The sequence below is a fragment of the Lethenteron reissneri genome, chromosome 45 (assembly GCF_015708825.2).
Source record: "Lethenteron reissneri isolate LAM-NWPU_2019-01 chromosome 45, ASM1570882v1, whole genome shotgun sequence".
In the NCBI taxonomy this organism is placed as follows: Eukaryota; Metazoa; Chordata; class Hyperoartia; order Petromyzontiformes; family Petromyzontidae; genus Lethenteron; species Lethenteron reissneri.
The window spans coordinates 112,065-123,530 of record NC_083823.1 but is presented as its reverse complement, the minus strand read 5'-3'; positions in this window follow the sequence as shown (position 1 = coordinate 123,530).

Sequence of the window (11,466 nt, the reverse complement as noted above, 5' to 3'; positions counted from 1 at the left end):
CAGGGGCCTCACAGGACTTGTCTGCTCGGGACACATCCACGACTTGCCAAGGGAGAGTGAAACGGCGATGCTAAACTATTAAACTACAAACTTTGTTTTAGTAAACAATTTTTTGTATTTTAGCAAGTAAGGCCCACTGAGATGTACAGCTGTTTTACAGAAGCGACTGGCCAAACATGACAGCTTAACGAAGTGGCTTATGATCATTACGTGGAAATGTATAGCAGCAAAATTCTCTAAACGCGTGACGTTGATTCTGAATGTGGAGGGAAAACCGGAGGATCTTGAGAAAAATCCACGCGGCCACGGAGAGAGAGAGACACCACAAACTCCAATTATACAGCAACAGGCGTCAGGGTCGGGATCGAACCCACGACCTCCTGCATACCAGGCGAGATAGTCAACATCTCACCACAGGGAGAGAGAGAGAGAGACACGCAAACTCCAAATATACAGCAGCAGGCATCAGGGTCGGGATCGAACCCACGACCTCCTGCATACCAGGCGAGGTAGTCAACATCTCCTAGCCACCGTGATACCTCCTGGCTAGGGTGGTAGAGTCTACTACGGGGTTGGTTATTCCCAAGATGTGAAGTACTCGTCGAGTGTCTGTGGCCATCTCGGACCACAGGGCAAGGCCAGCCTTGTTCAACTCAACGGGGCAAGAAGCGCTTAGGGGGAATGAAAATTGAAATGGCAAAATATTCGCACAACAAAACAAAATTGAATGTTGGGCCCAGACACTAAGAGGATGGCGTGGCGGTGCGGTGGATGAGCGAGGGTCAAAGCGAGACGAGGGAGAGAGGCGATTGCGCGCCGCTCCAAATGCTGCGCGCGTTCTAACATCGTCCGCAGGGCCTCGGAGAATATCAAGTGGCGCCGATAATGACCCCCCCCCCCCCCAGGCCCAAACCGCGCCCGTCACACTCGAGACAACCGCGCGCCCACCCCGAGTGGCATCGCGTAATGTCCGCGCCTGGTGACAATGCAGCGTTTGGATAGCACCGCTTCACGAGGGGTGGGCTGTTCAGGTTCGAGACGTGGCCAAGAGGAAATGCCAAGGAGGGGTGCGGAGCGCACCAAGTGGGAGCTGCTCGGTGACACGAGCCACCAGCTCGCCCCGCGCCTCCGGGGCGAGCATTGGGACGGCATCAAGCCAGGGGACTCTTGTGCACGACCTTGGCACGACCTTGGCGCGACCTTGGCGCGGCTGTGTCCGCAGGGCGGAGGAAGATGTCGCTCTGCTCTGCCAGTCGTGGATTCGTCTTCGTCTTCTTCTTCTGCTGCTGCTGCTGCAGGGGGAAAGAGGTTTGCTCACAGCGGTGGTTGTCAAACTTTTGTCGGCGACGACTGCGCCCACCTTCTTGAGTTTAGTTTCAACCCAGTTACCCCCTTGCCCGACTCAACACGCCTCTCGGGAGTAGAAGCATGAATCATGAACGTCAACATTTGAACCGATTGCCTATTTTGTGAGGTATCCAGACTAGCTGCTAGAAACTGCAAGCGAATGAAAACGACGTTCAAGGGACGGCACTGCGCATGCGTGACGTTCTCTTGTTTGTGCTCGCTGGTTACTCCTGGCTACATTGTTTAAGATCATTGTTTAAAATCAGCTGCTGTATATTTAGAGTTTGCGTGTCTCTCTCCCCATGGTCGCTTGGATTTTTCTCCGGGTCCTCCGGTTTTTCCCTCCACGTGATCAGCCACTTTGTTGGGCTATCATTTGTGGCCAGGTCGCTTTTGAAAAAAGCTGTATATCTCAATAAGCCTTAACTGGTAGAAATAAAAATGTGTGGACATCGCCACTAGGGAGACAAAAGCAGCCGGGCGTGGTGCTTGGCCACCCACCACCTCGTGTGCCGTGCCGGCCTTCATCTGTGCTCGCTAACGGCGCTTGCCCCACAAGTCTGTTAAGACAACACGGGGCATCTTTGTCGTTCTATGTGGAAATTCGTGATCGCAACGCTTCGAGATTTCCTGCCCATCTCATGGCCTTGCGCCGCAGAGCAGATGTTATGTTTTGCAACCCAGGGTGGCTTTGTTGGTCACGGTCGTCGTCGTCCTCATCGATGGCTTGTATCCGACTTGTGAAGCGGCTATCGCACCGCGCCAGCGCGCTAATGGATGATGAATGGATTGCAATCTCCACTCTCTCTCTCTCTTCGCCTTGTCCAAATGCGCCACTTGCACACACTGCCCGGTGTTCGCTCCGACATCTGCTCTTCTGCGTCTCGCGGATGGCAATGAGGCAGTGGCTTAATTATTTAAAAGTAAAAACGTGAATGCATTCCGACGCAACGCCACGTGGACAGACGCAGTCCGCCGTCTGTTTCCGTCTCATTTGCACCTCGACGGAGCCGTGACGAGACAGAGTCAAACCAACCAACCACAAACACCCAGAGGCACACAAGTCAGAGTATTTGGCGGGCTGCTATAAATATCCACATGACAAACCACTTCGTTGAGCAATCGTTTGTGGCCAGGTCGCTTCTGCAAAATAGCTTTACAGCTTAGTGAGCCTTGCCTGGTAAAATAAAAGTTTAGTTTCGTTAGATACATGTTCATTCATTTCAAGGGTCGATTGGCTAATGGCAGTGGCGGATGATCCTCATAGCAAAAGTAGCTTCACATGTAGTAGCTACGAGGCCTACACATGTAGTAGCTACACAAGTAGTAGCTACACAAGTAGTAGCTACACAAGTAGTAGCTACACATGTAGTAGCTACACATGTAGTAGCTACACATGCAGTAGCTACACAAGTAGTAGCTACACATGTAGTAGCTACACATGCAGTAGCTACACATGTAGTAGCTACACATGTAGTAGCTACACATGCAGTAACTACACATGCAGTAGCTACACATGTAGTAGCTACACATGCAGTAGCTACACATGTAGTAGCTACACACGTAGTAGCTACACAAGTAGTAGCTACACGTGTAGTAGCTACACATGCAGTAGCTACACATGCAGTAGCTACACAAGTAGTAGCTACACAAGTAGTAGCTACACATGCAGTAACTACACATGTAGCAGCTACACAAGTAGTAGCTACACAAGTAGTAGCTACGGGCCCCGTACTTTCAAGGGCCCGCGCTAAATGCTTTCAAGCTATCAATTCCGGTTCAGTGATTCTGCACTTGCTCTATTACTATAGTACTATACCACCTTCAACTTTTATGAACGACTGAGTGTTTAAGTCTTCTTGGTTCTTTCGGTAAAGTCACGTAGAAGGGAAGTAATAAAATAATAAAAATAAAACATAATAAAACAATTCTCACGACGTTTCGGCCACAACGCATGTTCATTCAGACTCTGTCGCCTCGACGGACCTGGTTTTCACCTGAGGACGGCTGCTTGCGTTGTGGCCGAAACGTCGTGAGAATTGTTTTATTATGTTTTATTTTTATTATTTTATTACTTCCCTTCTACGTGACTTTACCGAAAGAACCAAGAAGATGAATCCCTGCAGTCACGAAAGCTTTAAATTGAGTGTTTAAGGTTAACAATTTGTCGTATTATCTGGCTGTATAACAAATTTTAAAAATACTATTAATTTACAATGCAAGTTAAACATTTGTGTTTTAATATTTATGTTTTTTTTTTATTTAAGGCCCCTTTATAACAAATGTTACAGACCCCGCACTAGTTTAATCTGGCACTGGCTAATGGCCACGCACAAATGAAACGTGCATTACCTTAGAACATTCACACATCTCGATCAAGTGGACAAGTCACTGCCGCCGTCTGTGTGGATATTAAGGCATCTATCGGTAGACTTGCTTAGTAAAATAATGATGGGCAATAAACGACGGCATTGAACGCGAAGTTGCTTTCCGTGGTGATGTGGCGGTGGAGGGCGGTGGAAGTTGCCCCTGGCTGCTTCACCTGGATTTGAGACGAGGGCAGATGTCTGAGGCCCACGCTGTCAAGCTCGGGGAGTCCGGGGTTGGCGGGCTTGGCCGCAGTCCAGTCGCGACGTTTCTGCTGCGGCTTGGCGTGACGACACTTCTCCCAAAGCGGGTTAAACGATGATTGCTCTGCACCGCGAGGCGGCCCCTTTAAAGGCAATAAACAGCCGCACGGCACCGAGAGCCTGTGGTGCTCAGAGCAGCAGCAGGGCTTGGGGCGCTTCCAGGTGTCCCTTGCAAGTGGAGTTGTCATCTCCGAGGCACAACAAGGACCCATGACATGATAGACTGCGTTTGGAACATCCCACAGACTCACAATACCGGAGGTAGGGTCAACTCCATGTGAATGCATTGCCTTGAGCCGTTAATTGCTACGCAACTGACAATAATCCTATTCCTATTTAAATGACAGTTGGGCCCAGGAAAGTATCATTAAGTGGATGATGATAATTATATTTTGGTTTATCTCATGGAAACAGTCTACCCATAATGCCATGTGTCAGCAACCTTTAATACCAATTACTGCATTTGGTATTGTATTGACTATTGGAATGTATTATCTGTTTCTCAGTAGCCACTAATTGGAAAACTATTTATATGCCCATTATAAAACTGTTCACCGGGAAACATTGATAAAACATAATTTTTAACAAACCCCACGACTGTAAAGTGTGGTGTGCGACTCTTCTCTCGGTGGCCTCGCTAGTTTATTGTCGTGCTATTTGTGCTCGTTGCGGGAGGTTTGTTATCTCATTGACACCTCATCTGGTCATAAACAACTGCAACCAGAATAATCAAACGACTTATAAACATGATCTTAGCCTCCTCCTGGCTGGCTGCTGGCTGGGTTCCTCTGCATCCCAACAATAACTTTTGGGGTGCCACGGTGCCTCGGAGATGTTAACTACCTCACCTGGTATGGAGAAGGTCGTGGGTTCGAACCCGAACCTGACGCCTGCTGTGTATCTGGAGTTTGCATGTCTCTCTCTCTCATCATCATCACCACGGTGGCTAGGAGATGTTAACTCTCTCGCCTGGTATACAGGAGGTCGTCGGTTTGAGCCCGACCCTGACGCCTTCTGCTGTATATCTGGAGTTTGTGTGCTTCTCTCTTCCCGCGGTCACGTGGATTTTCTCCGGGTCTCCAGTTTCCCCCTCCCCATTTAGAATCAACATCACGTGTTTAGTATTTGGCTACTTTATATTTACACGTGATAAGCCCACATCGTTGAGCTATCATTTGTGGCCAAGTCCCTTCTGAAAAAGAGCTATATAGCTCAGTGGGCCTTAGCTGGTAAAATAAAGTAGCAACGATGTTGTTAGTGGCTGTGGGTCGTTGCCAAGGACACTAGCTGGGGCACTGGCTAAATTGTAATTTCCGTGCGACAAATAAGCATTGTTTTCCACGAGGCTGAAACGACGGAAAGAAGTTCGGTAGACGCATAATAAGATAGCGACGCTTAAAAGGTGGGAGTTGTGAAAAGAGAAGACAGACATGACTAATTTAAAATTGGTCTAACTTTTCACGATTATTTTTGCGACTATTCTTTCAATCCTAAGGAATATTTTTTTAACTTCACAACACATATCATCTCGGCATGTTCTTACGTAAAATCAGAGTGTGCTCCGAGTAGAGGAGGGTTGTGAGAAAAGCATGAAACAGACAGCGGTCTCATTTTCCGCTGCAGAGCTACGCATTGTCTACTTGTACTAAAATAATCATACTCAAACCCATTATCTTCAAAATCAGTTGTATATCTTGTACAATTCATCCTGATCAAAGCGTGTGGAATTTTTGAATTCGTTCTTTACAAAGGTTGCTTTGTGAAAGATGTTCTGCCCTGGACCGGTCTTTTTAATTCCAGCTAAAACAATGACAACGATGCTTTCTTGGGTCGAGAATCAGATATGACAATTTTTTCAGTTTTCAACAGAATGCAATTAAGCATAGGAAATGTTAAGCGTGAGAATTCAACAGTTTGTCTGTATCATAGTCCACCTTTGTTCGGCTGCGAGCGTTCATAGTCGCCCACTTTCCACCCACGCGGCCTCCGTCGACCACGAAGGCAATCCCACAGGATGCGATGAGTAACTGTACGCACAGCATGGTGAACTTCTTTCGCACCCTACATAGCCAACCGTGCTATTCGGAGGTGCGGGAGGGAGGGAGGGAGGGAGGGGAGACAACAACTACATCTGCTGGGAACATTCACGGCCATCCTGTTATCATTATATTCGTGGTTCTTTCGGTAAAGTCCACCACCTACACATTCCACAAGTCGTGACTAATCCCATATCTGCATTTGTCATCAATATGCTAAATTCCTCTGATTGTAAACTCCTTTGTCGAGGCGCTCTCCTCCTCCGACCCAGCATAAAAATACGCTGCCAAGCTTAGCAGTGTTCATTAGGACGCTGTCTTCCCGACAGCCCTGTTCTTCACCTGAAGACGGCTGCTTGCGTTGTGGCCGAAACGTCGTGAGAATTGTATCTGATTATGTTTTATTTTTATTATTTCTCTTCTACGTGACTTTACCGAAAGAACCAAGAATATGAATCCATGCAGTCACGAAAGCTTTAAATCGAAATGTACCATTCTGTTAACATTCACACTCCAAAGCCGCGTGCGTTTGCCCTGTAGAGGTCTGGAGGCAGAGCGGCTGCCAATGAGTGCGACGCGGGGCGAATGAGTCCCGCACCGAGTCGGTGTCGCGCTCTGCGAGGCCGCTCTCCCCGGGGGTAGCCGCGGCGAGCGCTGCTGATGCTGCTGCTGCTGCTGCTCCCTTGGCTCCGTCGCGACGTTTCGCCTCCCACGTTGGAGGCATCTCCAGGCAAGTGTGGGGTGCAGCCAATGCCTGTGACAGTCCTGGTGACTCGCAAGATTGTGTGATGTAGTGAGAATAACTATCATTTACACACAGCTCAAACTCGGAACAACCGCACTGTGCCACCACATTCCTGAGCTAAGAGATCGCGAGAGGGAAGCGACTCGTTTACAACGTTAGCACCGCCTGCTTCGCCTCTGCTGGTGCCAGGGCTCGATGTTAACTACCTCGCCAGGTATACAGGAGGTCGTGGTAGATGTTAACTCCTTCGCCTGGTATACAGGAGGTCGTGGTAGATGTTGACTACCTCGCCTGGTATACAGGAGGTCGTGGTAGATGTTGACTACCTCGCCTGGTATACAGGAGGTAGTGGTAGATGTTAACTCCCTCGCCTGGTATACAGGAGGTCGTGGTAGATGTTGACTACCTCGCCTGGTATACAGGAGGTAGTGGTAGATGTTAACTCCCTCGCCTGGTATACAGGAGGTCGTGGTAGATGTTGACTACCTCGCCTGGTATATCGGAGGTCGTGGATTCGATTCCGAACCTGACGATGCCTGCTGCTGTATATTTGGAGTTTGCGTGTCTCTCTCTCTCCCCGTGGCCGCGTGGGTTTGTGTCGGGGTCCTCCGGGTTTCCCCCTCCCCGTTTAGAGTATTTATTTGGCTACTATAAATGTCCACATGATGATAAGGCACTTCGTTAAGCTATAATATGTGGCCAGGTCGCTTCTGAAAAATAGCTGTACAGGTCAGTGGGCCTTACCCAAACGAGTTTATAGTTTAGTTGTAGCAGAGTGGCGACCACGCTCGCCATGAAACACGCCGAGCAAGAAGCTTCAGCCCCCAAGTACAGTACAGTACACTATACAGAACACACGAATCCACCACGCCGTCTCAAAATTAAATCCTAATTAGCATAACACCCCAATTACAGAAATAGAAAGTGTCTCTTCCATCTTCTGTTGTTTTTATCTCGCACAGGCGGGGTACTGTGGCCCAGCGGGAGGGCGTTCGCCGGCCTCACAATTCGAATCCAACGGGCCGCGCTGGTTACTACTGCGGTGGTGCAGTGGCCACGGTAAACACGAGGTGCCGTCTGCTGCACGGTAGATGTTAGAGAGGCCCTGGCGTCATTCGCAAGAGCTCGGCCAGGGTCCAAAATTGGCAACTTTGAAACTGAAACTCAGTTGACTCCATTGGGATTATACACAAAGCGCCCCAGGTCACTCCTGCAAACGAGGCCATCCTGGTCTCTTGAGATCTCACCTAGTTAAATGAAATAAACTCCAATATCTCGCGACGTGATTCCTCTTGTCTACATCGCTGTCATTTCACAACATTTGTGTCTCAAGTTTCCCTCATTTCTCATCTTACTTCCTCTCTATCCTTGATCTCAACTTCCACCTCATCTCCAAAAAAAACTTATTTTATTGGCACTGAACTGCGAAGACATCATAGGGAGGCACATTTTACGTGCATAAATTGTTACTTATATTCGCCACAATGACGATGATTTCGTGCCATGTATTGCAGTTTATAGTTTTACAATTAGCAACCGCATACCACAGAGAAGGTCCTTGCCTAGCAACGACTCTGACAGTTCGCCATTGCTTGTTCGAGGCAGCTCACGAGACCGTGAACGTCAACTCCGACACAGGCTGCTTGTGTTGAACCAATGCAGCCGGCGTAGACATCAGTCACTCCCGGAGGGCCGTGCAGTCAATGGGACGCGCGGAACACACGCGGACACAGGTATGGGGAGTGTCGTGCGTCTTGCGCGTTGCTTATTATTCCCCTGGCTGAAGTACGGGGACCTCATCATCATCATCACCGCCGCCGAGTCGTCGTCGCCTGTGGCCACGTGTGTGGCCACGCTCGTCACAGCCACTGTGACGAGTCACAGCCACTGTGACGAGCGTGGGGGTCCCGTGGCTCCTCGCCGGGGACCCCCCCCCCCGTGTCACCACCACCCCGCAGAGCTCTCGCGAGACGCGTCAAGCGGCAGCTGTGGATGGCAGAGCAGCTGGGCGGCAACCCAAATCTCCCTCGGCCTGGCGACAAGGCGCATTGTCTGCGTGTGTCTGTGTGTGTGCGTGTGCGTCTGTCTGTGTCTGTGTGTGTATGTGTGTGTGCGTGTCTGTGTGTGTGTGCGTGTGTCTGTGTGTCTGCGTGTGTCTGTGTTTGTGCGTGTGTGTGCGTGTGTGTGTGTGTCTGTGTGTGTCTGTGTGTGTGCGTGTGTGCTTGTGTCTGCGTGTGTCTGTGTGTGTGCGTGTCTGTGTGTGTGCGTGTGTCTGTGCACATCGCAACGGAGCGGGCGACCTGAGTTCGCGATTCCCGCTCACGGCCACCGACACCGGTGACGATTGTCTGAACCGGTCCTGGGCCTCCCCTAGGTCGACTCCGCCTCAAATGAGCACCTGGTGGGGTGTATCTCTACTGGGGAGACAAAGGGCAGCCTTTGTCTCAGTTCTCTTCACAACCCCCCTCTCCTCTTCCCCACCAATGTGCGTGCTGCTGTTGGGGTTCCTTCTCCCCCCGCCCCGACCCCCCCTACCGCTCTCTCCACGCCAGCGGCCCCCTTCTTGGACGCTTCCTCTGGGCGTCGCCTCTCGTCCTCTGTGTGACCCACACACCCAGCCCTGACCGTGTCCCCGCACGAACTCGAGACACTTGCAAGGCATCGTTATTACGTCACCTCATCTCTGCATGCACCACCTTTTGTTGACATACTGTGTGGAAAAATAAATCATTGAATCCAATCGCGTCTCCCAAAAACAAGACAATTCACGAAATCGCCACGGAGGGTGGCAATTGTGAAAGAGTGCTAACATTGGCAATGTTCAGCATTTTCACTTTGAATGTCCACCACTGAGTGTGCGGGGGGGGGGGGGGGCACGCTAGCATGTTCCTTGTGCGACCGCCGTACGCGCCGTGTTTGAGCGCAACGCGTCAAGGTGACGTCACACGCCATCGGTCTCTCTTTCAGCGACGTGAAATCATAAGCGGCCAGAACGATGATGATGGTGGTGGTGGCGATGCCGCGTTCACACATTCAGCACGAAATGCCGCGCACTTCATTCCTCGTGGGCACGCTACCACCGCAGCCAGCCCATAAACAATGGACTCATGAGACCGTGCATCAACGCTTCTGCCAATTGAATGATTCCGCTGCCTTGCAATGGTGGTGGTGCTGCGATCACGTCTGGCCGTGCAACTTTACATTTTTTTAGCGAATTACTTTTTGTGCAGAGTTTCTTTTTGAAATCATCATTATTTTGCAATAGGCACGTGCGGTAACGAATCTGTCGACGCGTCGGGGCAACCTGGCAAGGGCTTCAGCATGAAAGATCGACTGCGGACAAAGGCAGACGAGGTCAGGGCACTGCGCTCGCACTGCCGAGATCGCGGCTTGGAAAGCGGCCTGCGATGAGCATCCAACTCAAGCGCAACATCGATCGCACGCGCACAAAAGCATCGTCACGATTCGAGACAAGTTTTTTCTTCTTCTAATTTCTGTTTTCCTCGTTTGTAGTCTCGTTCGTCACTTTTTCTGCCTTCTACTCCAGTAGCCTGATGGGTATTCTAGTAATTTAGTCGATTGTTGCATTTTATATATACACAAAAAACAAAGCTCCACCGTATAGCCTGGACAGACTGGTGGGGCAAGTGCTGTTAGCGAGCCTCTATCAAGGCCGGCACGGTATACGAGGGGGTGGGCGGCCAGAACCATGCCCGGCCGCCTTTGTCTCCCCAGTGGTAATGTTTTTACATACCACACCAGGTACTCATTTGAGGCAAGTCGACCTAGGGGAGGCCCAGGACCGGTTCAGATAATCGTCACCGGCGTCGGCTGTGAGCGGAAATCGAACCCGGATCGCCGGGTTTGTAGCGCAGCGCTCACCGCGACACGACCGCTCCCCACACGCACGCACCACCCACACAACCCACACACACCACACACACGCACCACCCACACAGGTATACCATAGGCCGGTTGGAGCAGGGGCAATTCAGACAGCCAAGAAACCACGAATGTCCCACACCAGCATCACAGGGAGCCATCTTTGACGTAGCTGCAGGCAAGAGGCTATGGGGGTGGAGGGGGGTGGTGGTGCAGTGAATAGTGCAATGCACTTTAACGCTCCAAAGTCCGCAAACAGTGCGACTATCGACCATCGGAAACGTTTGTAGCGAATGGTATCTGGGCGTTGCCCATTCACCATCCTGCACTGACCAAGTCGGTGAAGTATGGTCAAAGCCCCTCCCCCCTCCATCACCGAAATGTCACAGGGCTTCAACCAGCAAAGGGTCTGAAAAGTGTCCATGAAAGGTGCCGTCCAATAGAAAATGATTAAGTCGACAGCAGTTTGAACTGGGATTTAAAATTCGGCACCATTTTGATTATAGACTCTTTTGTAAACCGAAAAAGTAACCTTGAGCAGCACGGAAGAAAATAATTCTAAACTCGCACACACGAGAAGTTGGAGAAAATCTAGAATTCTCCGAAATCTCAGTGCCACCATGTGTCGCCAAAGCCACGGTGGGCGTGCGAAGGAGATTAGAGAGGAACGTCAGATAAAATCTTCATCCTCCCAAGTGTCTAGTTTGAGCTGACTCAAACTGTTATGTTTAATAATGGAATACATCTTCATGGACACACTGTATTAGAGATTGTAGCCGTAATACGCGAGCGCAAATTCCTACAAGCGATCACGAGTCTGCACAGC